We start from the raw sequence: 26,624 nt of genomic DNA, 5'->3' as shown, positions 1-26,624 counted from the left end.
TATCATCATCATCATCATTACCTTTATCAGCAGCACCAAAGATTCACAGCTGATGCTGCTGGGATAATGCCAAGTAAATACAGTTCGTTAAAAATGTTAATGATAACAAAACGAGACACCCACAACTGGCACCTGCGCCTTAGAACACCACCTTGTTTTCTGCACACCTCTATGAAATGCACGTAACTCTCCTTCTCACCACCACGCGGGCGCGGAGTCCCCCCTTAGTGTGAGCATCAGGATGGGTGGCGAAGGGAGAAAAGAGGTTTTGTAATGAGCCTTCATACGAGGAGTTCCTAGGACTGGCCGTGAGGGGACTGAGCGTCGGTGCTCTCTGGAGCCAGAAATCTTGAAAAGGGGAGGGAGATCTGGCTTGGCTTTCTTTTTTCCTTTTTTTTTTCTTTTCTTTCTTTTTTTTTTTTTGGGGGGGTAGTCTCGGTTCCTGAGGTCTCTTCGGAAGCTGAAGGGACTCCAACCTAAGTCAGGAGGGCTCCTGGTCTCTCTCAATGACAGCCTCGTTCAGTACACAACAGAAGATAATCCTGTTGACCCACAAGAAATGACCCAGTCCCATATTATGGCAAAACCTTTATCAGATCCTCATTAGATATCATGGCCTTATGAAGCTAATTGCCATAGTTATTAATATGAGTTTTGGTCACGTTGGAAGCATCAGATTCCTTGGATCTCCAAGTGGTAATCTAGTGAGTTTACAGAACTGGGTTTTGGGGTTCCCTTGGTATGTGGAGGAAGTAAATGGGAAGAAACTGGGAGAGGAGTAGCTGTAGACAACTGGGAGGCAAGAAACTGGGAGACAAGCCAGCAGCTGTCGTAGCTGAGGATGATGGGAGTTGTAGTCTCCAAGACGTCTGAGGGGCACCTGGTTGCCGAAGGCTGAGTCACAGGAGAGACACATCAGTGGGTTTTAAAAATTTATTGTTGTGATTTATTCATCACCTTCCGCACATGTCCCAAGGCGATGCACAAAATAGGATTGAAACAGCTAAATAGCAGTTACAAAAATAAACAGAAACAATGTGGAATGAACACAGTATGGGAGACACTTATTCATCCTGCTGGGTGCAGCAAAAATGTCTCCTGGGGAAATGTAGAGAGTGGGCTCCTGGCCTATCTCAACAGGGGGCGCTGTTCCACATAGCAGGGGCAGCCACACTGAAACCCCCATGATTTACTGTTTGGAGCTGAGCTTCTGACCACTGCAGGAAATAGGGGCCAGTGCTCAAGGAAAGTGGCAACAGGTAAAGGGACCCAGGGGCTGATGGGAAGTGAGGGCCTGAGACAGTGGGAGCAAGCTGTAGGAGCTTGTGGGAGCCCAAGGAGCAATGAAACTGATGGGGATGGGTGGGAAGGAAGAAAGGGACTGAGACTCAGGTAGATACAGCTGTAGGGGTGAAGGAAGGAGGAGGGTCTGTTTCAACATTTCAGCATGCTTTAATCTGATCCTCTGTGTGTGGGAGCTAGGACTATTCAGGGCCCACACTTTGCACGTGCTCAGAGGCACTCTTTTTAGTACAGTGGTACCTCGGGTTACAGATGCTTCAGGTTACAGACGCTGCTAACCCAGAAATAGTACCTCAGGTTAAGAACTTTGCTTCAGGATGAGAACAGAAATCGTGCGGTGGCAGCGGGAGGCCCTGTTAGCTGAAGTGGTACCTCAGGTTAAGAACAGTTTCAGGTTAAGAACAGACCTCTGGAACGAATTAAGTTCTTAACCCGAGGTACCACTGTACTACTTCATAGAATCACATGCTTCTTGAATTTTTGCATGCCATGTATTTGTTTAAAAAGCAACACAAACACACAGCCCTGCTAGGAAAAAAAGAAGTTGCCAACTTTGCATTTATTTGTTTGTCAACTGTATACCCGCACCTTTCCTCCCAAAGGAGCCTAGAGCTGCAAACAACAAATGATAAAAAACCCCTCTTCAAAACAATTCCAAATGTAGACTGTAGAAACATGCAAACATTCCCCAGTAAGCCTTCAATGAACTTCAAACCACAACCAGGCACTCAAAGAACCTGAAAAGATAAGATACCACAAAACCCCAATTTGCAACCCTGTCCCCTCCAGAAGGCAGCTGGGCCTTCCCATTCTGTTGCAGAACTGGGCTTCTTTGGTACCAGGTGCTGCAAAAACACCAAATGGCGTCCATTCCTCGCCTTGAGGCATTTTGAGTGGGCGAATGTAGAGATATATTTATCATCAGACAGTAACAGAACAGAAGCCTCCTTTTATCCTTCTCCCCCCACAGCCCACAAGCTCAGCCTCCCTCTGCTCCAGTGACAGAGATGAGGGAAGATGGAGAGAAATCTCAGAGCTGGTGAGATTGTAAACAGTCAACAGGAGGAAGGTGGCCAAAGGGTAGGCTGGAAACTGGAAAAGTTTTGAGTTGTTTCTGCAGAGGGTATTTAAAAATCTCCAGCTCCTTCTGTGAGATACGATAGCCTGAGATATTTAATTTGTAAAATTAATGTCTCAAATATGCAAACACAAAGACACAAATCACCTCCTTTATTAAAATCAATAACATGAATACAAAAACAACATATTCCTTGATCTGTGGTTGACATACTCCTCTGTTATTCTGTTCTTTAATCAAATGTGTGATCAACCAAGCTGTTTACTCTTAATTCTTCATCTATGCCCCCAAAACTGAGAGGTGTTTTTTTTAAAGAGAAAGAAAGAAAAAGATGCAGAGGTAATCTTCTCAGGGTTGTTGCCACAGTCACACATCACTTGCTTGCAGACCACTTTGGATCATGCAGTGAGGTCATCATTGTGCGTCATGAGAGGCAGCTGCCACCGCCCTGCGACACTGCCTTCTCCTTGCCTTCTCCTTCAGTATTGTGATGTCATCACACCCAGCATTTCCAGGGCCCTGATCCATTTCCTTGACTGTTGCTTGTTAATGGCAGCCAGAGAAACACTGAGTGTGATTGCCACCGCTTTATGAGTATTATCATTATTAATAATAATATTTATATATTGCTTTTCAACATAAAAGAAATCTGTAAAACCTAACAAAGCAACAATATGAGAGCAATTAAGACCAGTCAAACAAACCATTAATCAATTAAAACAAAGCATGTAAAATCCAGGGATTCTGCATAAAACAAAAGCCTTTCACACCATCTGTGTGCATGGTGCTGTACAAATAACAAGTTTGAAAGGACTCAGCCCCAAAGGACTTAAAATCTAAAAGAGACTCAGGGAAGCAGCAGGTGAAGGGGGCGAATGGAGACGTGAGGAGGCAAGGGAAGAATATGTGATTGCATCAATTAAATGTTCTTTAGCTTAGGGCAGCGGGAGATCCAAAGACTTTGTGGGAAATGTGAGGTTTGGACTTGAAGCAAACAGGACTGATGGTCACACAGAGGCATTATGGGAGGTGATTCCAGGCATGGGCAGCAGCAAGAGAAAGTGGGTAGAGTCCATTCAGGGTGCAGGAGACCCTTGGACGACTGAGCATGGTAGAGTTGGTTGGGCGAAGATCACAGGAAAGGGCCTTCTAAACTAAGTTCGTGAAATCCCACCTAAAAGAGAGTAGAAATGGGGGTTGGAGGAGCCCTCTGGAATGTGTGCTTATGCTTTGAGATCTTCAGACAAAGGGTGGTATACAGATTTAATAAATAATAACCAGGGGGCCACAGCAAGCAAGGCCCTGTTCCTGGCATCCAGCAATCAGATCTAACCTGGCAGCAGGTCCAAGGGAAATCCTCCAGTACTCAGGAAGGCTCAATTGCCCTGGTGACTTTTTCTACTACTCAATGGCGTCTTCCCTATATCATCTACTTTGGGCTACAGATTCATAGAGAGATACATTGGTTTATCAAAGGTCGGAGCAGCAATATGTAACCGGAGTAACAATCACACAATGACAACATGGCGAAAGTGAGTGAGTTGTAAGTTGATGGCAGCCACAAGTGTCCCATCTCTGCATCCTGCCCGTACCTCATTTGAGCCTGTGCATGCTACCAACCAGAGATAATCGCTGTGCCTGTTCGCTCCCCCCCCCCCATATTTCAGCAGTATCCCATCATGATACTGCTGGGGTTAACATTCGACATTTTGCTAGAGTGAGCTACCACTGTAGAGAGGCATCAGAGTTTAGCCTCCCTTCCCAGGGTTTCTAGAAGTGGGTGAATGCATCAGAAATTTGAGTGGGTGGGTAAATGCATTGAGTCCCTTGGGCACACAGAGATGAAGTGCATGGGCATGAAAGCTAAGGTGCCATGTAGGGCACAGCCTGCCATTTTAACACATACCACAGTTCCCAAGGATAGCATATTGTCAACCCCGTTTTTCACATCTAGGGAGCTCATAGCTAAGATGAAATTTGAGTAAAGATGTGAAGGCCAGGGAGGGAGGAGATGCTTGTGGGAAAGACTCAAAAGCATTTCCTCCCTATGAAATGGGGAGATGTGGGTATTTGGGGCGGAGGTGATTGGGGTTTATATCTTGTGAGCAAGTTTCTGTTTCAGAAGGATGAATGAAATAGGTTTTAAAAGAAGTGACTTGAGCTAATATTGTTACTCAGCCAATTCACACTGCCTGCAAACCTGTTAGTTCCAAGCTTCATAGGTGGTAATGTTAGTGATGACAGCATCGCTACCATGTTGGATTTGGCGGCTAAGCAATCAACACTCTTTGGTGTTAGAAATGTACTTTCAGAAGTTGCAGAACATAGGCCATCTTGATGTGTTTCGGTCCAGAAAGGCAGTCTGGGAGTCTGGCAAGCATATTGCTCCTACAACAGGGATGGGAAACCTGTGCCCTCCAGATCCCATTGACTCCAACCCATATCGGCCCCGGCCACCCAAGCCAGCCAATCTTCAGGGATCACGAGACTGTATTCGAAGGGTGTGGAAGCTCCATCCCAAAGGCCAGATTTGGCCCACCAGAGGTCTCTGTTTGGCTTGCAAGGCCATGTCCCTCCAAACCATGCCCACTTGCTCCACATTTGATGACGTACATGATGTCAGGTGTGGGGCAAATACTGATGTGGCTGAAATGGAGCAACTGTGAGCTCCAGAATTGTTCCTTTGCTGCTGGAGCAAGGAACGCTCCCACTGCTCATCTGTTGGCTTTCAGAGGTTCAAAGACCAGCTCAGAGCTGTTTGCAAAAGGGCTTTCAAAAAGCCCCTACACTGCACTTTGAAGTTGCAGCAATCTGAACTTCAACACACAGCATCATCTGATGTTGTAGTGACACTAGGTAATTGACAGGTGTGTAGCCCTACCCATGTGTCAAATTTGCCCCCCCCCAGCTTACCCTAGGGTTGGGGGATATAAGGGTCTGGCATGCTGATTAGAAAACATTTGCAAAGGTTGCTATAGGGCTTCATCTCTTGGCTTGCACAAATCTTTTAGAGCAGGGAGTCTGTCCCATCAATCTTGGCCAGTGAGGCCAATGGCTAAGGATGATGGAAAAGGTACAGGTGTCTCCCCACATATGCACATTTGACCCGTGAGTGACCACATATATATGCGGGGCTGGGAAATAATTGAATCAATTTAAACTGCAAAAAAGGCACACAAAAAGGGCAAAAATGGCCAAAGAACAGTGAGAAAGCTACAAAAATGGAGCAAAAAGAGCAATCCCAAGGACTTTGGGGTGCCAATATATTTCTGAATCACAGCCAGGCACTCCGGGGTACCCCCCCCATTGCTGTTTCCACATCATCAGCGATGAGGAAGACTGAGAGCCACCATTGCCACCATTCATGCCAGTCTGCTAAGTGCTGCTGGTTTTTCAAGGGTTCCCAGTGGTTTTGAGGGTGTTTGCAGGCTTTTCGGATTATGTTCACCACTACACGTGATTTCACAAATATGTGCGGTAGCCGGGAACGTGTAAGTGGGGAGATGCCTGTATGTGCACATGAAACACAGAAGGTTATAACTGCCCCCTTGCCAAACTATGAAAGCTCACGAACGAAAGAAGTAGTTGTTCCCTTGCCCCTTTGGGGGCTGGCTCAGACCTTGCCAGTCTGCGATGCTGCTTAAGGCCTCGCCCTCTCCTGTTGCCCAATAAATGCCTTGTCTGCCTGTTCCCAATCTGACCATCACCCTTCTTAAACTATTCCCCCACAACGAGAGCCAGGCGCAATTGTGAAGGAGCTCTGGAAAGTCAAATTTTGAAAAGAAGATTGGGGGGGGGGGAGAGAAGAGCAAGGGCGGGTGTCAGATAACACTGAACTCAGCACCCAGAGCTCAAAGTGCTGAATTGCCTTCTCTCTCTCTCTCTCTTCTCCCAAGTACATTTTCCTCCTCTAATAGCTTCATGTTTCCCTTTGCTCAGCTGTCACAGCTCACGTCCCCTTCAAAGACTCTGCTTTGAAACACAACATTATTTATTGAACAGGCAATTTGCCGGGGATGGGAGGAAGTGGGGGGGAAAGAGGTATCCCTGCCCAGTCCTGCAGATGACCCTTGATCCCTGGACACCCATAAACCAACAGGCAGTTGGCCTTTCCCTCTGGTTTCCCCCAAAACCCCTGGCACAAAACTGTGCAAAACATCTCTCATTTCCTTGCAGCGTCCCTGGGTTCCCTGCATTTTCGCGATTTGCCGACAACAATGTGCAGCAGCAGCAGCAGTTGCTGAAGATTGCTGCAGCGCCCAACAAATCCTGGAATGCCACTGTTAACTCCAACTCAGGGCAAGCCCAAGGCATTTTGCTGCCTGAGGCAAAAGATGAGAGGCCCCTCTCACCCATTCCGTGCTCGGAAGCCGACCAGACTGGTTGTTGAATCTCAGTGGATGAGACAACGTCCTCCAGAATATCTCAGGGCAAAAGACTTGCTTAGGGGGCACAGGGCAGGCTGGGTGTGACACATAGCTTTGCCATCCCAGCAACTCACCGCTGACCCCCAACACCTATATCTGCTGCTAGAGGCTGCCACCACATCCTGCCTAATAGTAGAGCTGGCCCTGGCTCCCACTCTCCCTTAGTGACCAGGAACAGCAGGAGTTACTAAGAATTTAAATGGCCTGGGTCATAGGCTCCCAACATGAATGAGCATAAATGTATGGCAGGCCTGTGGATGGGTGGGTCTAGTAGGCAGGTGCCCTGGAAGCAAAGGGTTTTTTTCCAAAAAAGGAAGAGGGAAGGGGCAAGAGACCTGGGGCCTGGCACAAGAGACCTGGGACTTCCCTTTGGGCCAGCTCCTAATAATTAACACCCCTGCCTTGCGTAGTATACATCCCCTGGATCACAGTCTCAATAATTCACTGTCCTTACTTTGGACACTTCCAGACAACCTGTTTCCTTGAGCATCCGTCCTGATTTGTTCCTGGGGAGGTTAGATGACATTGTACCAAAGCAAGGACTCAGCTACATTAGTTAAAAAACAACAACAGTGTTTTGAATGCATTATAAACATGTAACACTAGATGGCGCAGGAGAGCAAAACAAAATTCTAAGTGCTTTTCCATAGCATTTTTTTCTTTCTGACTTATTTATAGTGGGTTTTTCCCCCTGGGTGTAGATCCACCCCAAGTGTTATCCCTCACTTTCCAATGCATTTCCCCATCACTTATTGCAAAAAGTCCAATCTTTTGGAGAAGCCGGTTTGTTGCACAAGAACTCCAAACCAACCTGAATTTGTCAGCACATAATTGAATCCCACCTGAAAATAGTGATAGCCTGAAAGTGCCCGCTTTTGAGAAAGTCTTGTTAAAATGTGTTAGTCCAAGTTGTGAGTGTTGTCGTTCTTCAGAATTCAGTTGTCTGTCTGTCTGTCTGTCTGTCTGTCTCTCTCTCTCTCTCTCTCTGGGTGCCTAGAAGTTAGATCTCTGAGCGAGGAAAAGGTGAGTCTTGCTACCTCTAATGCACATGTGCACAAATGCTTGTGCATGAACACTAAGGCATAACGCAGTGTACACAACAGCAGTTTCAAATGCTAGTAAGGCTTTGAAACTTCTGTTAACAGATGGTAGGACAATTCTATACACACACCCAGCATAAAACACCTTGGTTTTGAAAAGTGGGAAATGACATGTTACTGGACACAGCAAATAGAGCCTTTGGCAATATATGGGTGCAATAGGCAGGGTGAGCATGTGTCAAAATAATAATCCCTTGTGTGCATTAAATGTTTCCCTATTTTTGTCTGTGAAATTATGGAGGGGACAACTATCAAATTTATGTCACAAACACAGCTGTCAGTCTGGGTGATAACAACTTCTGAACACTCTTCAACCTCTGATATACTTGTTCAAAAGCAGGGTTTGATTATCTCGCTCACCCTCTTAACTATAGCTCTGAACTGAAGTGGGAGCAGAGCATCTTGGCTTGCTGTGTGCAGTGTACCCAAGAGCCATTGTGAGCTAAGGGCATCCACCCAGGGCTGTGGCACAGCAACCCTCAGCCCCCTTCTGGTTCTGAGCTTCTTTTCTTCCCTGCCCCTAGGGGCAGATGGCTCTTTTAATTTTGGTTTCTCTGAGTTACTCGGTTTTCCAGTCTTAGGTTTGGTTCACTGCCCTTGCACATCCGTTTGTAATTTTTTTTGGAAAGTCCTCATGACAATTTGTCATTATTTTAATGCACAGTTCTCCTACTATATACATTTTTTTTACAAGCAATTTGCACACAATTTTGTATGTTGTTTTCACAAATATGGTGTGTTGTTGTTTTGCATTCTTTAGTACACACTTTTTGTTTGGAAAACTGCCTTGCAGAATTTGGAGAATTCCAAAAGGTAACTGGTTTTTTGTTGTTGTTTGCATATTGTTTTAGGAAGGTGCGAATCACCAAATCGAATTTCTGCCCTGTCTGCCTCCTCCTGCATCAATTCTAAGCTTAGAGCCATAAAGATGAATAGGTGCTTTCTACCAGAATTCACACTGCGTTTCAGAGACATATAGCGTAAGGTCAGCGACACTACCTTGTCCCGTGTGTGTGTGTGTGTGTGTGTGTGTTAGCAACAAGCAAATTTTGGATGGCCACTGAGGCCACCAAAGCTGAATCAGCCCTTGCTCAAGAGGTAAAGGAGATTCAGACCTGGTCTAAATATAATAAGCAAAATAAGCTGGCAAACGAAGTGATGAAAAAACTCGAAGTGTTAGTGTGGATTGTACCAATTCAGCTGGGGAATCCAGTTTCTTAATTCTCCTCCAGTGCTTTTCTTCTGGGGGGGGGGTATGCAGGTGTACGCATACCCCTAAACATTTTGTGAATCTAATTTTGGCCTCATTGAGGGGCAGTATTTCAATACGAGTAGGAAAATAAGAGTACCCCTAAACATTTTTTTAAGAAAAAAAAGCACTGTTCTCCCCTGTGCATGAAACCCCCTACAGTAGAAAAAATGGCATGATTGGGAGAGGGCTGAGCTTGAATCCTCCTCTCTGAAGTATTTTTTAATTTTATTTCTTGCTTGCAGGGATTAAAATTATTTTCTGAGGTTCTTCTTCTTGTTGTTTTCACCATACCTAAACAATAACAATTAAACGAGAAGCTGGCTTGCAGGTTCTCTGCATGCGGTGCTCAGAAGTGCTTTCCCACTCAGTCTGAAGTGGTCCAGGTTCATCCCATTATCTCTCCACCGCATCGTTCTGCGGGGTGTGCAGAGCAGGCCTCGAGGGGCTGGGAATCGAAAGAGAGTCAACAGCACTTGCTGGCAGCAAGGGGGCGGCTTTTGAGTCCTTGTTCTTTCATCCCAACACCAGTTTAAACTGCAAAGCTTTCTCTGCTGTTCCCTAGAGGAGCAAAGCATCCTTCGAATGAATCAAGAGCGTCAGCAGGAGAGTGAGAGTACTGGCCCTGTTTAGAGACCCTTCTGGACTTCGGCCCTAAAGTCCTGCAATGACGGTAACAAATGCAAGAGCCTATGATGGATGTAACTCAGGCGGTAGAGCTTGAGACTCAAGGTCGTGGGTTCGAGCCTCACGTTGGGCAAAAAGATTCCTGCATTGCTGGGGGTTGGACTCAATGACCCCTGTGGTCCTTTCCAAATCTACCGTGCTATGATTTTATTATTCTAAGAGAGCGTGTGGCCAGGTAAGAACGCTGGGACTTATGGACAAGGCCTCTTATGTCTGGATAACCACCTTGCAAGGACAACCTCTGAGCTGTGGCTGTGTAAACATGAGATCTCACCAGAAGCTTAAGGACAGTCACATGTCAGAGATCTTCTCCATGTGGTAGAGTTAGCTGGAGGAGAGCAGGGCGAGAGCTTCATCAAGGCAGCACAATGTCTGTATTTCGGTGAGAAAGTAAACATGGATGACTGCCTAGGCAATGCCTAAATCCAGGTGATTATTAGCTATCAACTAGGCTTTATGATCTTGGATGCGGGTGGCGCTGTGGGTTAAACCACAGAGCCTAGGGCTTGCCAATTGGAAGGTCGACAGTTCGAATCCCTTGGTCCCTGCTCCTGCCCACCTAGCAGTTCGAAAGCACATCAAAGTGCAAGTAGATAAATAGGTACCGCTCCGGCTGGAAGGTAAACAGTGTTTCCGTGTGCTGCTCTGGTTCGCCAGAAGCGGCTTAGTCATGCTGGCCACATGACCCAGAAGCTGTACACCGTCTCCCTCGGCCAATAAAGCGAGATGAGTGCCACAACCCCTGAGTAGGTCACATATGGACCTAATGGTCAGGGGTCCCTTTACCTTTACCTAGGCTTTATGACAGAGGTGGAGAGGTGATCCTCATGTCCCCTCCATCCTCTGTGGCTTTTCTTTGATAGGTGAGCAGAACCGCCCACCTGTCAATCACCTGGTGTCAGAATGACACTAGATGATGTGTTTTGCTTTGCAGCATGGTTTGAAATCAGACCACAGCAGGCAAAGGACTTCAGGGGCAGAGGGAGGAGATGGCAGATGGGACAGTCGTGCAGCGTTTGGGCAGTGAACTGAAGCGAGTGACTGTTTAGTCCCTACCAACTCTCCACATTGGCAACTCAATTGGCTTAGTCATGCTCGCAACATGACCCGGAAAAACTGTGGACAAACGCCGGCTCCCTCAGCCAGTAAAGCGCGATGAGCATCACAACCCCAGAGTTGTTCGCAACTGGACTTAATCACTGCCTCAGCCACCCTTCTAATACAATGTCCGGGGCAGCCGCCCCTACCACTAGGCAAAGTGAGGCAATCTCATCAGGGGACAAATGCTGGCTGTTTCTCATGACTCTTCCTGACAGAGCTGTGTATGGCACATGGCTTGATCCGGCCTCTCAAACAAGCCAGCTTCCCCATGTGTGGTCAGAGGTGGTTTTAGGATACTGTGACCAGTTTGGCTGGACCATGTGCTGTGCTGCAAGCGGTGCCACAGCAATGCTGTAGAATGGAGCGTAAGAGGCAGGGGGCAGCAAATTTTAGCATCGCATGGGGCGCCACTGAAATTGGAGAGCCCAAAGTCTGCCACTGGAGTTTCTGAGGCCCCTATTTCATTGATGGTCAGATTAAACAGCCAGCCCACTCGGCTTTGCCTCAGGCAGCAACATGCTTTGGGCTAGCCCTGACAATGTCTGCTGCGTGTCGCAGTGTTTTTACTTTGCATTAGTGGGTGGGGAATCTGGCTTTTTGTTAAGAACATAAGAGCCGCGCTGGATCAGGCCAGTGGCCAATCTAGTCCGTCATCTTGTTCTTGCAGATGCCTATGGGAAGCCCAAAAGCAAGACCTGAGCACAACCGTTTAAATCAGGCATAGGCAAACTCGACACTCCATATGTTTTTGGGACTACAATTCCCATCATCCCTGACCACTGGTCCTGTTAGCTAGGGATGGTGGGGGTTGTAGGCCAAAAACATCTGGAGGGCCGAGTTTGCCTATGCCTGGTTTAAATCAATACACCTCAGCATCTGTTTCTGAGGTCTAGTTCTCTGTGAGGGACAGGGAACCCGTGGTGCTGCAGTTGTTGTACTCCAACTCCCATCAGCCCCAGGCAGCATGGCCAAAGGTCAGGGGTGATGGGAGTTGTATTTCAGCAAGATCTGGAGGGCCACAGCTTCCCCAACCATCCTTTGGAGGCTAGAGGGTGACCTTACTCATGTATGTTATGGGGTCCATACACTGGGGTGAAGCTTTATCATCAGCCGCAGGGCTTCCTTCCTTCGTGGACAACCTTCTGCATGTCAAGAGATGGGCGTGGCCAAAGGCTGCCATGGGCAGAGCAAGGGACATGACTCTCGTTTTTGTACCGTCGGCTCCATTCCACCCATGAAAACTCCAGAGGTTTCTAAACAGCCACAAATCTTTACATCAGCCATCCAGGCAAACAAGACGCATAATCAAGGTATCAAGGACACAAGCCAACCAGCCAAAAGCATGCACTGAAGGTGCAGAGTGAGGCCCAGGGAGAGTTCTGAGGGCCTAATGATGAATGGAGGGCCACATTTGCCCCCGCCCCAGATCTAAGGTTCCTTACCTGTGTTGCAAAACCTATCAGTCCTGCTGGCTTCCTCCCGTTGCCTCTGGGATCCCAGTGCCCCTGACTATTAGTTGCTTCTCCCTCCCTCCTGCTGCTAGCTGGATGCCACAGCCAACTCAGGTAACCCAGCCCCTTCTCCCCCTATGCTTGGGCTGAGTTTAGGGCTTTCAAAAAGGCATTTTCCTTCAAGTGCATCAGTCATAGCAGCAAAAGAGGGGGGAAATGCTTCGCTCTCCTTGTGACTCCTAGCCTCTGCCCCTCTCTCTTGGTTCGCCACATTGCTTACCTCTCCTGGTCTCATTTATTCCATGTATAACACTGTGCATATGATGTGTCCTGTTGGACAAGATTAAGCAGACCTTGTCTGATTCAAGGCTGAGACGGGGGACCAGAGCTCCCTCTGCTGGCGATGACCCACACTGGTTCATTTTACTCTTGGGAAATGTTGCTCAGGGATACAGAGAGAGTGCCAGAAGGTTTGAGGCTCTTGTTGGGGGGCTGCATGCGCACAAATGCAAAGGGAACCCCAATGAGCCTGCCAGCAGCTCTGGTGTTCAATGTGATTATGAGAAGGGGGGAAACTTGCAGGTGAACACACCAGGGTTTTGTTTTTAAAAAATAAATCAACAGCACTTGGAGAAAGGAGACCCACATCCTTGCTCCTTTAGCAGTCTGCTTTCCTCTGCAGCCCCTATCCCAGCAGCAGCCCTGTCCATTGACATCTCTAAATTGTCCCCCCTTGTCAGAGGCATGAGACTATCTGAGTTCTCAGGCTGTAGTATGAGGAAGGACCACCAGTGGCCCATGAGCTTCCTTCAAGTGGTCCATGGCAGGTTGGTAAAAAATGGCAGTGGCTGTGAGTGGTTCTCAGAACCCAGCAGTCTGGCCTGCCTGGAAGGTGAAAGGGACAGAGCCAATGGAATAGCTCAGGCGGTAGAGCAGAATAATCTTAATCTCGGGGTCAAGGGTTCAAGCCCTGCATTGGGCAAAATGTTGCTGCATTGCAGGGGCTAGATGACCCCCCACCTCCACCCCTGCTGATCCCTTCCAACTTTTACAGTTCTATGATTCCATGAAAGGAGTGGAGAGGATTATCATTGCAAAAGACAGAGCGACAGGAAGAGAGAGGAGGCAAATTTAAAAGTGTGGTAAAGGTCTACGGAATTTAACACCAGTGGAAATCTGCTTATGTATTGGAATGGTTTTTACATACTTTTTAAATTGTTTTATCACTTGTGGTTTGCTGCCCTGAGCTCCTTTGGGAGGAAGGGTGGGGTGGGGTATAAATTAAATAAATGATGATTTAAAATGTAATACAATATAGAAGAAATAAAAGAAGTGTTAAAAATGGCTGGGGAAACCCAGCCAGATGGGTGGGGTATAAATAATAATAGTAGCAGTAGTAGTAATTAAAATACAAATCATAGAGCATCTACCACAGCTCATTCTAAATTATCGCCATGGGCCAAAAAAAGCATTAAGTGGTCCACCAACACGCTCTGCAGTTTTCAAGTGGTCTGCTGGAGAAAATGAAGACGTAACTAACCTAAGTGGCCTAAGCGTGCTGAGTCGAGGACTTTCAATGATGATTGAATTATTCTCTCATGCTCTCCAGCTATCTTCACAGGTACTTTGCAATTAAAAAGTATGGTGTTTACCCTATCCACTCTTATGTGTTTTTATGGGCAAAAAAATAAAATAAAAATCCCCATTAGTGACAATGAAAGATATGCCAGACCACTTTGGTCCATCTAAACCCAGCCATCTAAACTGGCAGTGTCTCTCCAGCCAAGGTCTTTCCCCAGATTGGCTTACCTTGACATTTAAAAAAAAAAACAAAAAACAAAAAACAGGGGATGGTGGGAGTTGAACCCAGGACATTCTCTATGGAAACCATGCGCTCTTACCACAGAGCTACGGGAACAAGAAAGAGAACATTTAAAGCTGCCAGGCAGTTGATCCCTCTAGCCCAATGTTGTCCTACTACAACCAGCATGGTGTCCTGTGTAGTAGTCTATCTGTTAAGTATTCTGTCTTGGCTGGGGGACTGCATGCTGAGCTTCCTGCATTTCAGGGGGTTGGACTAGATGACCCCCCGCCCCAGGGGTCCCTTCCAATTCTAGGATTCTAGGATTCCAGGCCTTGCTAATAGTCACCCTTCGCCATCTGGTGGCCATGTGTCCTCACTGCGCTTGGAAGGAACACATCTGCTATCATTTTTTATGCACACTCTGCTCATTCCAAGGACCAGCAGTCCTTGCAATCCCTGTAAGGCTACATAACCCCAGCCAGGGTTTCAGCCCCTGCTGTCCACACACACCCTTGTGGGTGGTAGCAATACACACTCAGTTTCCCATCGTCGGTGCTGTGGTATCCAGGGGCAGGGAGTGGCCAGCAGGGAAGAGATGGGTGAGGCTTTCTTTATCCAGGAAGACTTCAGGTTGTGCACTACGGGGTTCAACTGAGACTTCTGCTCAAGGGCACAAAGGCAGACATGACATTTGTAGGGTAGTGAGGTTTTCAGTAGTCATACTGCTATGCTCTGCCCAACCCACTTCCACCAAACAGTGAGGAGCTCCAGGATGCAGCAGATTCAGTTTTCTTTGGTAGGAGGTGAGCGGAGGCTTACTGACGTTTCTGTAATATTTGCATTTGTTTACAGGTTGAGCATAGGTAGAGGCATCTGGTTTAAGCCGCACAAAGCCAAAGCCCTTCTGTTGGTTCTGCATCAGATGTTTACTAGGGAGACAGGGCCCCAGGGTTGCACTTGGAAGTCTAAGCAAATGCAATGGTCACCGCATTATTCCATACTAGAAAAACCGCTGGTGCTTAGTGCCTCCCCCTCAAAAAACCCCCCAGGAAAACAGCTACCTCCTTTCCAAAATAAAACAAATAAAACACAAATAGTAAAATCACCACCCTGAGAAACAAGCAATCCAGCTCAAAGAGAAAGAAGTTCAAACATTTCGAGTAAAAGATAAAAAATATATATTTGGGAGCTGCAAGGGATCTTGGCAGGCCCCAAGGGGGCGCTTGAGGGTGCCAGAGTCCATATTGGGGACTCCAGTAATAGTGGGTATTATATACACATAGCTATAAGGGATCGGGGGGGGGGGTGTAAGGTGTAAGGGGAGTAGTACCTCTGGTGGGGGACATGTTATGCTCCTTCTGGGGCACTTTGTCCTTTCATCCCTACCCTGCACTGTGCTCTCACCTGCGGTTCCTAGGAGCTGCCAGAATGTGACAGAGGCCACACCTGGGAGTGTCTTTGACTGGCTAGCTAAGCCATGTGAGGGGACTTCCTCTGGTGTGAAGACAGGCTCCAGTGGAGTCAGCGAATGAGATCAATAGTGGGTCCATAGAATCATAGAATCATAGAATTGGAAGAGACCACAAGGGCCATCGAGTCCGACCCCCTGCCAAGCAGGAAACACCATCAGAGCACTCCTGACATATGGTTGTCAAGCCTCTGCTTAAAGACCTCCAAAGAAGGAGACTCCACCACACTCCTTGGCAGCAAATTCCACTGTCGAACAGCTCTTACTGTCAGGAATTTCTTCCTAATGTTTAGGTGGAATCTTCTTTCTTGTAGTTTGGATCCATCGTTCTGTGTCCGCTTCTCTGGAGCAGCAGAAAACAACCTTTCTCCCTCCTCTATGTGACATCCTTTTATATATTTGAACATGGCTATCATATCACCCCTTAACCTCCTCTTCTCCAGGCTAAACATGCCCAGCTCCCTTAGCCGATCCTCATAAGGCATTGTTTCCAGGCCTTTGACCATTTTGGTTGCCCTCCTCTGGACACGTTCCAGTTTGTCAGTGTCCTTCTTGAACTGTGGTGCCCAGAACTGGACACAGTACTCCAGGTGAGGTCTGACCAGAGCAGAGCAGAATACAGTGGCACTATTACTTCCCTTGATCTAGATGCTATACTCCTATTGATGGTCAAGAAGGCAGTTTCTGCACATGCAGAAGTGAGGGGCAGATGGGGCTCCTCAATTTGGGAAAGTAGCCCATCTAGGAGAAGGAAAACTCTGGTCGTAAACCTCCGCTGCATTGTGGGACATCTTCAGGAGAAGAAAAGGCAAAAGAGTAAACCCTACACAGATCCAGAGTGGACTCCCTCAAACACAGTTGGATGGCACCTTTTATGCCTCCTTGCGACAACTCCTGTTGCCAGACATATGGCTCTGCTTTCCTCCACATCAGCGGGGCTGAGAGTGAGGTCTTGTCGTCTGGGCAGCCCAGGACCTCCATGCACACTGCCCAGGCTTCTGCCCCGAGGAGCTCACTTTAGTGCTGCTTACATAGCAGTTTGACTTCACCCCCGGAGGTGCGCTCCATCGTCTCTTGAGGCAGACGGGTGCCAACAACAACATAATGGATCAGCACACATTTTTGGATTCTCTCTGGGGGTGTAGCGCAGAGGGTTGTCACGGGGAGCTCCTGAAATCCACCACAACAACTCTGATGGCAGCTGCTGCCATCGCCACCGCCTCCCCTCCCTCCCACCATTGCTGTCCCCAAGCTAGAGAGAGGGAGCTGTTTTCAAGGCGCTTTGTTCCCCAACAGGAATGGGGTGCGGGTGGGGAGTGGAGATGGCGGCAGGGGAGCAGCTGGCCAGGAGGAGGAAGAGGGGGCTGCAACAGATGCCAGCATTCAATACGCTGCTATACGGAGCTCAAAGCGCATTTGCAGTTCTGGGGGCCTCTTTTTGACTGACGTCTGTTATGTCATAGAGCTTCACTGATTACTTTAGGCTTGCATACATACCCCATCAGAAACATATCCCCCCCCCCCCCCAGAAACAAAAAGAATATTTGGAACTGTATCTCTGTGATAGGAAAACTACAGCTCCCAGGATTCTTTGGAGGTGGGATGTATGCTTTCAATTTCCTTTTAGTGCATGGTGTGTGGGCAGCCTAGGAGAGACTGCCCACGGAATGATCCAGAAGAAAGATGATCCACGAGGACTGAGAAAATACACACCTCAGTGTTTGGATTGAGAACTGTAGCAGAGCTGAAAAGCTGCAGTGGATAATTCTAAACAGGCTCCCCCAATGTTCAATATACCACAAAAATCCTTTGTACGTTAAGCAATAGCCTGGGGGGAGAGCGTTTCTGAAACAGTTAAAGCATTCTAGAAACAATCACAGTTAAAAACATCTAAAAGCAGTTACAGCTGAAAACATTCTGAATGCAATGACAGTAAATAGCATTCTTCTGTCCAACGATCACAGAGTTGCCAGGAACAATATTCTTGAACCACCAAATGCCTGGGTAAACAAGCTTGTTTTCATATTCCTCCAGCTATTTACTAATAGGGATGCAGGTATGCACCTCAAGAGGGAGGGCATTCCACAATGGGGGGGGGCTACCGCTGAAAAGGCCCTGTTAGTGTGAGTTGCTGGCATTGTCAGCTGCCTCTTCAGACTCTCTAGGGCCTTCTGTACTCCTGCTTGAGCTGCTCTCCAGGGACTGCTCACTGTTGATGGGTAGTGAAGGAAGGTGAGGACAGGTGACCTCACCTAGGCCCTAAGTCACCCCCCACCAAAGCAGGCTCAAAGCTTCTCAAAACTTTTCAAAATCATTTTCTCAGCAGCTAAGCATCAGAAACATTCCGCTCTGCTGTAACAAAGGTAGAGAAGAGTCCATTGTTTCTCAGGCCTTTCTCATGTCTTCTGGCCTTGCTAAAGAACCACATTGCAACTTACTTTCTGTCGGGGAACCATGCCAGAACAAGAGATTGAAACATATCTGAACATGCTGAAAACCCCTTGGCTTCTCACCCCCCCCCTTTCCTGGGAAGGGTGTCAAGAGTCCACAATAGTCCCAAGACAGCTTTCTGTTCATGCTCAGAGGAACTCCTGAGGGAGGAGAAAGGGGGAGGGAACTGGAAAGGGGTATATATGCTTGTGCACATGATTGTGAACTCGTGCATGTTTTTGTGGACTATCACACTTGCTCCTTCTACCAGTTCATGGATGGTAGAAATAAAACCTTTTTCTCCGAAACTATTCCTTGAGTGTCTGTTGACTCCCACTTCCCTTTCCCAGGCGCAATCTTTTTCCCACCCGAGGGCAAAGCCTCATAAGGCTACAGTAGGACCCCCATGCTCTCTTCTTGGGGTTCTTTGACTTGGATGGGAGAAGAGAAGGAGGGAGTCTCTGTCAGCTCCAGGCTGTAAGCATCCTTTCCGACATTTAAGGCTGGGCCACTAGGGTGAGTGGAGTGCTGCCTCACCAACTTCAGTGTTCACTCAGCCCATTGTCTTACTTGCAACCAGCTCAGAGGGTGGCCCTAGCTGCCAGCATCCTCCTTAAGCCACATTTATGCCCTATGTTTTAAGCACCATTATATTACTTTAACCCATGGGTAGGCAAACTAAGGCCCGGGGGCTGGATCAGGCCCAATCGCCTTCTAAATCTGGCCCGTGGACAGCCCAGGAATCAGCATGTTTTTACATGAGTAGAATGTGCCCTTTATTTAAAATGCATCTCTGGGTTATTTGTGGGGCATAGGAATTTGTTCTTTTTTCTTTTCTTTTCAGAATATAATCCAGCCCCCCACAAGGTCTGAGGGACAGTGGACTGGCCCCATGCTGGAAAAGTTTGCTGACCCCTGCTTTAACCCATCATTCTTCCCTCAAAGAATCCTGGAAGCTGTAGTTTGTTATGGACACTAAGAAAAGTTAGGAGACACCCCACCCACATTCCACTCGCAGAGCTACTGTTCCCAGAGTTTCCTGTGAAGGTAAAGGGACCCCTGACCATTAGGTCCAGTCATGACCGACTCTGGGGTTGTGGCGCTCATCTCGCTTTATTGGCCAAGGGAGCCGGCGTACAGCTTCCGGGTCATGTGGCCAGCAGGACTAAGCCGCTTCTGGCGAACCAGAGCAGTGCACGGAAATGCCGTTTACCTTCCCGCCAGACCGGTACCTATTTATCTACATGCACTTTGATGTGCTTTCGAACTGCTAGGTGGGCAGGAGCAGGGACCGAGCAACAGGAGCTCACCCCGTCGCAGGGATTCGAACCGCCAACCTTCTGATCAGCAAGTCCTAGGCTCTGTGGTTTAACCCACAGCGCCACCCGCTTCCCTTTTTTTCATATGAAGAGGGATTGCCTATTACTCCACTCTAGGAATTGGCCCAAGGGGCTCCAGGCATCACTGCTTTCCACCACTCCACAGATGAAAACAGCAGCATGCTTGTAGTATTATTTTGTTAAGATCTTCCTATTCACTTTTCTGGAAGGGGCAAATATTTTTGTATTCCTACACATCTTTTTTGGGGGGGGGGATGGTACACCTGGTGCCTGTTAAGTACCAGCTGTATGGATGCCCTCAAAGACGGTGAGCTGAATAGCCAGTTGAACAACAGTAACAAAACTTCCCAGGTTTCACAGGCTGCCTTTGTGTGATGCCTGATCGCCAGGCCTGCCAAATCATCCCTGCCAAATTGCCAATTCAAACTCAGCGTTTTGTACTGGGAAGCCTGACGGAGGCAAAACGGCTTTTTATTGACACGTGGCACTCAAACGTACAGACTGGCTGTCGGGTTTCAGGCACCATTAAGGAGAGCAGAGTGGACCGCAGCCAGATCTGACCCAGGAGCCACCATCTGCCAGGAAGATCACCTGTACAGGACTTCAGGGAAATGAATGAGAAATGCACAAGAACTTGACAAAATTATGCTTTTCCCCCCTCCTGCGTTTCCAGTTCATTTGCCGTATGTGGGGCTTGCCCTAGAGATATTCCTAGTGAATCCCACTGGGTGCTGTAGGCTTTTACTCCTTACACGCTGCCCAGCCTTGCACCCCAGAGAAGTCATTTCGGTGCGGCTAACACAGAGGTTTGGCTTCACCCTGGAGGCACAGTCCATTGTCTCTTGAGACAGACATGTGCCAACAAGCTTTTCCTTAGAAAGCAAAAGAAAGTAGTTCAGAGCCTCTGCTTTGTATGCAGAGGCTCCCAGGTGCAAACTCAGGCACCTGCAGATAGGAGTGGAAAATCTAGAAGGCCAATGCTCTGAGCAAGTGAAAAGCATCTTTTTATATTCCTATTAGAAATAAAGGGTGGTGGTCCCAGATTTTTAGGGGCGGACAGCTGCAGTCCAGTGGCTGACCACCTGCTTTGAATGCAAAAGTTCCTGTGTTCAATTCTTTGGCATCTCCCTACAGGACCTGAAAGGGATGTGGGTGGCGCTGTGGGTTAAACCACAGAGCCTAGGACTTGCCGACCAGAAGGTCGGCAGTTCGAATCCCCGCAATGGGGTGAGCTCCCTTTGCTCTGTCCCAGCTCCTGCCAACCTAGCAGTTCGAAAGCATGTCAAAGTGCAAGTAGATAAATAGGTACTGGTCTGGCGGGAAGGTAAACAGCGTTTCTGTGCGCTGCTCTGGTTCGCCAGAAGCGACTTAGTCATGCTGGCCACATGACCCGGAAGCTGTACGCCGGCTCCCTCAGCCAGTAAAGCGAGATGAGCGCCGCAACCCCAGAGTCGGCCACGACTGGACCTTTACCTTTACATGACCTGAGGTGGGAAGGAAAAAAAAAAAATCCTGAAACCCTAGAGAGCTGCTGCCAGCCAGTGCAGACAGTACTGAGCTAAATGGACCCGTACTCTGACTTTTATCAGGCACTACGGCTACCTGTCATGGATGCTTATTTGAGATTCCTGCATTGCAGGGGGGTTGGACTAGATGGCCTCTGCTGGTCCCCTTCCAGCTCTATTATTCTATGATTCTCTGTTCCAGCCAAGAAGCTCAAATGGCTCAGTCATCCTACAAGCCCAGCAACCTCACCACCTGCCACCCAGCCTTTCCTCCTTTCTTTGAAGACACCCTTACTTTTCCTGCGAGAGAAACTAGGTCAAGGAAAGATACCTCCTTTTGCAAATGACGTTTCGCACTTGTCACGGCTTGGGATCCTCATAGCAACAGCCGCCGTACTCTTGAGATGGCCTCCCCGCCCTCCGGCTCTCATCTCATCTGCACTTCCTGTATGCTCCAGCCGGGGGCAGCATTGTCTATCTGCCTGGATGTCTCGCATCCATGCGCATGTAGACGGAAGGAGATCAGATTGCTTGCAGCCCCCTTTTTTTAAAAAAATAAAATAAAAATGCTTAACTATTTAACAAGCAATGCTTCGTGAAACAAAAACAACAACAACACACACACTCCATCAATGTTTTAAGCAGCACTTCAGCTTGTGGTACATGATACTTTCGGAATTGACCGAAAAATAACAAGAGTTAGATGAAATAATAGTTAAAAATGATGTCCTTGTGTTCTCCTCCATCATCATCATAGTGTGCCAGCTGTAGAAGGACGTGGTAGGGTCTCCTTGATCGCAAGCCCCCCAACAGTCGGCATCCTGTGTGTGTGTGTGTGTGTTACTCCATCACATCAGACAAACGTGTTACTTTGGACAATGATTGCCTGCATCATTCCTGGTTAGAGCGCTGGGCTGGGGCGGCCCGGGTCCCATCCCTTCTTGGGCTCATGGCTTGCCCGGTGACTTTGGGACAGTCAGTCTCCTCAGCCTAACCCACCTCGCAGGGTTGCTGCGAGGATTAAATGGAGGCTGGTGGTTTCTATGTGTTCTGTGTGAGCTCCCTGGAGGAAGGATTGGATCAAAACGGAATGCCGCCCCTACTCTCGAAAAGGATAGAAAGGAAAGTGCAGGGGCTTAAATTCTGTGACCTGCTTCCTCTCCTACGGTAAAGGGAAGCACTCGGCATGACCTCAGAGGCACTCTTTCTTCTTCAAATATCCCTAGGGTGTGAAGGTATGGCAGCGGGTGTGGGGTCGGGAATGATTTCAAATATTTTCAGATTAAGCGCTGGCTGGATAGATGAGGCATTCATCATCATCACCATCATCATCATCATCATCATTCCACTCTTCACCCCAAGGTTCTGGTATCAGATGTGTCCGGGGTTAAATCTCACCCACCGCCCCAGCTGTCGTTCCCTTCTTAGATGCACGAAGAATCAGTAGTAAAGCGTTCTGCACATGCTCAGAGGCACCCTCTTGGTTTCACATATTATACAGACGAGCCCTTGCATTGGAAAAAAAATGGTTCTGGGGCAAAGGCTTCAATCTCATCCGATGCAGCCTTAAAACGGGGTGTGTTGGGGGGCGAAGCTCTCCGGCCACCCTCTGCCTGGCGTTCCTCCCCACCCGCGACCCTCCCTTTGCCCCACTCTCCCCAAAGCCCCGGGGAGCGTTGCTGCTCCTGCCGCCGCTGCCTCCGCGTGTGGTTATTGCTGTTTAGCATTCCATCACGCACTCGCTTCCCCCTAATCACTGCTAGGAAAGCGGTGCCTTTACCGGCAACTTCAGACCTGCCAGGAACAGCTAACGGCCCTGACTGCGCATGATTAGCTCATAAACACCACCCAAGCCAGGAAGAGAGAGGGAGAGAGCGCAGGGCCAGGACGCCTGGGTTCTCTGGCCAGGGAGCGAGGGGTCCAGAGCGCTGCTGTGTCAGGATGCCGAGGCTCTCTCACCAAGGGGGAGTGGCGAGTCGCGGCTGGCTCCGTGGCTCCATTGGGGCGGGTGCCTTTAGGGTGTGTGTGTGTGTGTGTGTGTGTGTGTGTGTGTGTGTGTGTTGGATTGCTGTAAAATAGAGATACATCTCTCTCTCTCTCCCCCCCCCCCCGCACTCTTCCCTGCCCCCAGCCATTTATATTGGATGTACTGACTCTATTGTTTTCTACTGCACACACAACTGATCGGGGATGGACGAGAGATGTTGCAGCAGCAACCCGCACCTATTCTGCATCCCTGACGCAATGTGTATACTCATTAAGCTCACACTTCTGGGAGCTACTGTGAAAAGAAGGGAGAGTGCCAGTCGCTATAACCATTAAGAGGGATTTGCAAACGACGAAGGATGTAAAAATGATCATTGTACGTCAAGCATGCCACTTTTTGCAGACTCATTCAGCACTGCATGCACATCTACATATAAACACATCTGCGCATGGGTAACATTGCCCATACAGACCCCACGTGCTCCATAAGCACTCGCCAGGACGCCATCACACTATACATTCAAACCAGGATATGTACATATAACACCATGTGTGCAAACTGTGTACACTCCCCCCCCCCGCAAAATGTACACAGACACTGTACTGATGCACACAATCATATTTGTGTGCATGCTCCTCATGTGTCAGATATAGGAATAGAAATAAACACACCCACATTGGGCATCATATATGAAGGCATTTTAATGTATGTGCACCCACCAAGGGGACACACACACATATGTACACCTTACACTGCAATAATATGCACAGACAAACCATAGCTATGCATTCGCAGTATTTACCCTTAAGGAATGATCTACCCAAAGAGACACACACGAATAACAAGAGAGCACAGATTTATGCATGTCTACTCAGAAGCAAGTAAATGTGCATAGGAATACAGCACTATACACACACTCCAGGGCAAATCCACAAGCTCCATGCACATGCCAATTTTACACAAGCATCCACCTATACATATGGGAAGGTATACACCTGCATGTCTGCACGTGCCCAAAATGTGTATACTTGGTACTGGTGTTACAATGGTTCTGTAAAATCGAGAGGTACAGTACAACAGAAGTATATTAAATAAAACTAGCAAGTGACCCCCCCCCAACCTATGTATTGCATTGATTTCTTTTTCACATTTGTATCATATCAGGGTCAAGGTGGCAGACATGGGACCGTCGCGTCTACATCACAACAGCCCTACAAGGTAAGTTACGAAGAACAGAAGAAACTGGCTTGTATAGAGTTGACCAACCTAGCCCAAGCACACTGGCTGGCAGTGTAGGACTAGCAGTGGGGTGTCCAGGGTTAAGAACACAGGTCTCTTCCAGCTGTACCTGGAGATGCCAGGGGGTTGAATCTGGGACCTGCTCAATGGAATACATGAGCTCAGCCACGGAGTTTCAGCCCCTTCCTAAGTTAGGCTCAAAACCAGCAACTAAACTAAGGATAATCGCCAAGGCTCATTCCAACCCAGGTATCTCCCTGGCCCAAGTCCACCACTATATGTGTAAGACTTGTAGCACTATAATCCTATATCCAAAATCCACAGGATCAAACATAATGTTGCTGCATAGTGAGCAAGCTTTGGAACATTCTCCGAATTCTTTCATCAGCCTAGATATTAGGCAGATAAAGGAACACAATAGTGATACCTTGGTTGTCAAACGCCTTGGTACAGGTATGTTTTGGCTCCCGTACACCGCAAATCCGGTTTGCGAATGTTCTTTGGAAGACAAATGTCCACCGCGGCTTACGCGGCTTCTGATTGAGTGCAGGAAGCTCCTGCAACCAATCGGAAGCTGCGCCTTGGTTTTCGAACATTTTCAGAAGTCGAAGGGACTTTCAGAATGGATTCTGTTCAAGGACCAAGGTACGACTGTATCTGCAGGTTATAACAAACAATGTATGTGTAATGTATATGGAGCTTTAGGGGCAAATGAGGGCCAGCAGATTTATCCTCACACGAACCCTGTGAGGTAGGTTGGGTTGAGAAACAGCAACTGGCCCAATGTTACCACCTAGCCATCATAGCCATCATTGCAGCTGAGCTTGAATTCACACCCTGAACTCCCCAGTCTCAACGAAACACCAGATCACCACACTGTAAAGTACCGTTTATGTTCATCTCCAGCTTCACTGCTGAACAGGAATATAAACCCAGGTCCTCATTCCATGCTCTTCCCAGAACACCACACTGTAAAAGTAATAGTAGGTAAAAGGTAAAGGACCCCCGGACGGTTAAGTCCAGTCAAAGGTGACTATGGGGTTGTGGTGTTCATCTCGCTTTCAGGCTAAGAGAGCCACTGTTTGTTCGCAGACAGCTTTCCGGGTCATGCGGCCAGCATGACTAAACTGCTCCTGGCGCAATGGGACACCATGACGAGTGCCAGAGCGCACAGAAACACTGTTTCCCTTCCCACCACAGCAGTACCCATTTATCTACTTGCACTGGCGTGCTTTCAAACTGCTAGGTTGGCAGGAGCAGGGGCGGAGCAACAGGAGCTCACCCCACCCAGCGGATTTGAACCGCTAACCTTCTGATCAGCAAGCCCAAGAGGCTCAGTGGTTTAGACCACAGCACCACCAGCTCCCCTTAGTTTTTGGTGTTTAGTTGTGTCTGACTCTTCGTGACCCCATGGACCAGAGCACGCCAGGCACTTCTGTCTTCCACTGCCTCCCGCAGTTTGATCAAACTCATGCTAGTAGCTTCAAGAACACTATCCAACTATATTATCCTCTGTCGTCCCCTTCTCCTTGTGCCCTCCATCTTTCCCAACATCAAGGTCTTTTCCAGGGAGTCTTCTCATGAGGTCACCAAAGTATTGGAGCCTCAGCTTCAGGATCTGTCCTTCCAGTGAGCACTCAGGGCTGATTTCCTTCAGAATGGAGAGGTTTGATCTTCTTGCAGTCCATGGGACTCTCAAGAGTCTCCTCCAGCACCATAATTCAAAAGCATCAATTCTTCGGCAACCAGCCTTCTTTATGGTCCAGCTCTCACTTCCATACATCCCTACTGGGAAAACCATAGCTTTTACTATACGGACCTTTATATTTTACTATACACCCCTTAGCAGTAGTAGTAGTAGTAAGTAGCAATAACAATAACACATTTTTATTATTATATTTATGAGATGCTTCATTAAAAATCCCTATAAAACTGCAATAAACTTAAGAGACAACCAGCCTACGAACTCAGAAAGCAAAACCAGTGATGATATTCAGCAGTAAAATACTATCTATAGCACTTCCAAGTGTTCAGAGCGTTTCTCCGTGCGCCAAGCAGTTCTAACCCCTTTAACAACTCTGTTAGCCAAGTCACTATTATTACCATCTCTCCTCTCTGAGTTCACAGCCTCGGCCTCTATTTTACAGGGAACGATGGGGGCGGGTGGAAGTCAGTGCCTGGGTAAGACCGCCTAGTAGTTAGCTCACGGCAGAGCCGAGATTCGAACCGGGAACCTTGTGGCCCGCGGACCCGTCGCTTAGCCGCTGCGCTACACCGGTTCTCATTGGATGTTCCTCTCCATGTTCCGCGCACAGGACGCTCTACCTACACCGCCTAATAGGTGCGCACGAACAAAAACTCCTGCTCCGTGCACGCGCGTCAGTGCAAACTGCCCATGTGCAGAGGGCAACCTCATGTGCAAAGTGAAGGCGGGTGGCTGGAGCGGGAGCCGTCGC

The 26,624-nt window shown here is 48.1% G+C and overlaps 1 long non-coding RNA gene across 1 annotated transcript; it reads right to left on the bottom strand.

Moving 5' to 3' along the window:
- Positions 1–16,337: 16,337 nt before the first annotated feature.
- LOC310663631 lies at positions 16,338–26,457 on the bottom strand. The gene is made up of 3 exons (XR_014504550.1): positions 26,272–26,457; positions 21,274–21,483; positions 16,338–18,019 (listed from the first exon to the last, which is right to left on the bottom strand). It is a non-coding gene; the product is annotated as an uncharacterized lncRNA (long non-coding RNA).
- Between the last annotated feature and the right edge of the window lie 167 nt (positions 26,458–26,624).

Source organism: Podarcis tiliguerta, assembly GCF_965153285.1.
Source record: "Podarcis tiliguerta genome assembly, chromosome: 13".
In the NCBI taxonomy this organism is placed as follows: Eukaryota; Metazoa; Chordata; class Lepidosauria; order Squamata; family Lacertidae; genus Podarcis; species Podarcis tiliguerta.
The sequence above is the reverse complement of the archived record's forward strand: the minus strand, read 5'-3'. Positions and strand labels throughout refer to the sequence as shown.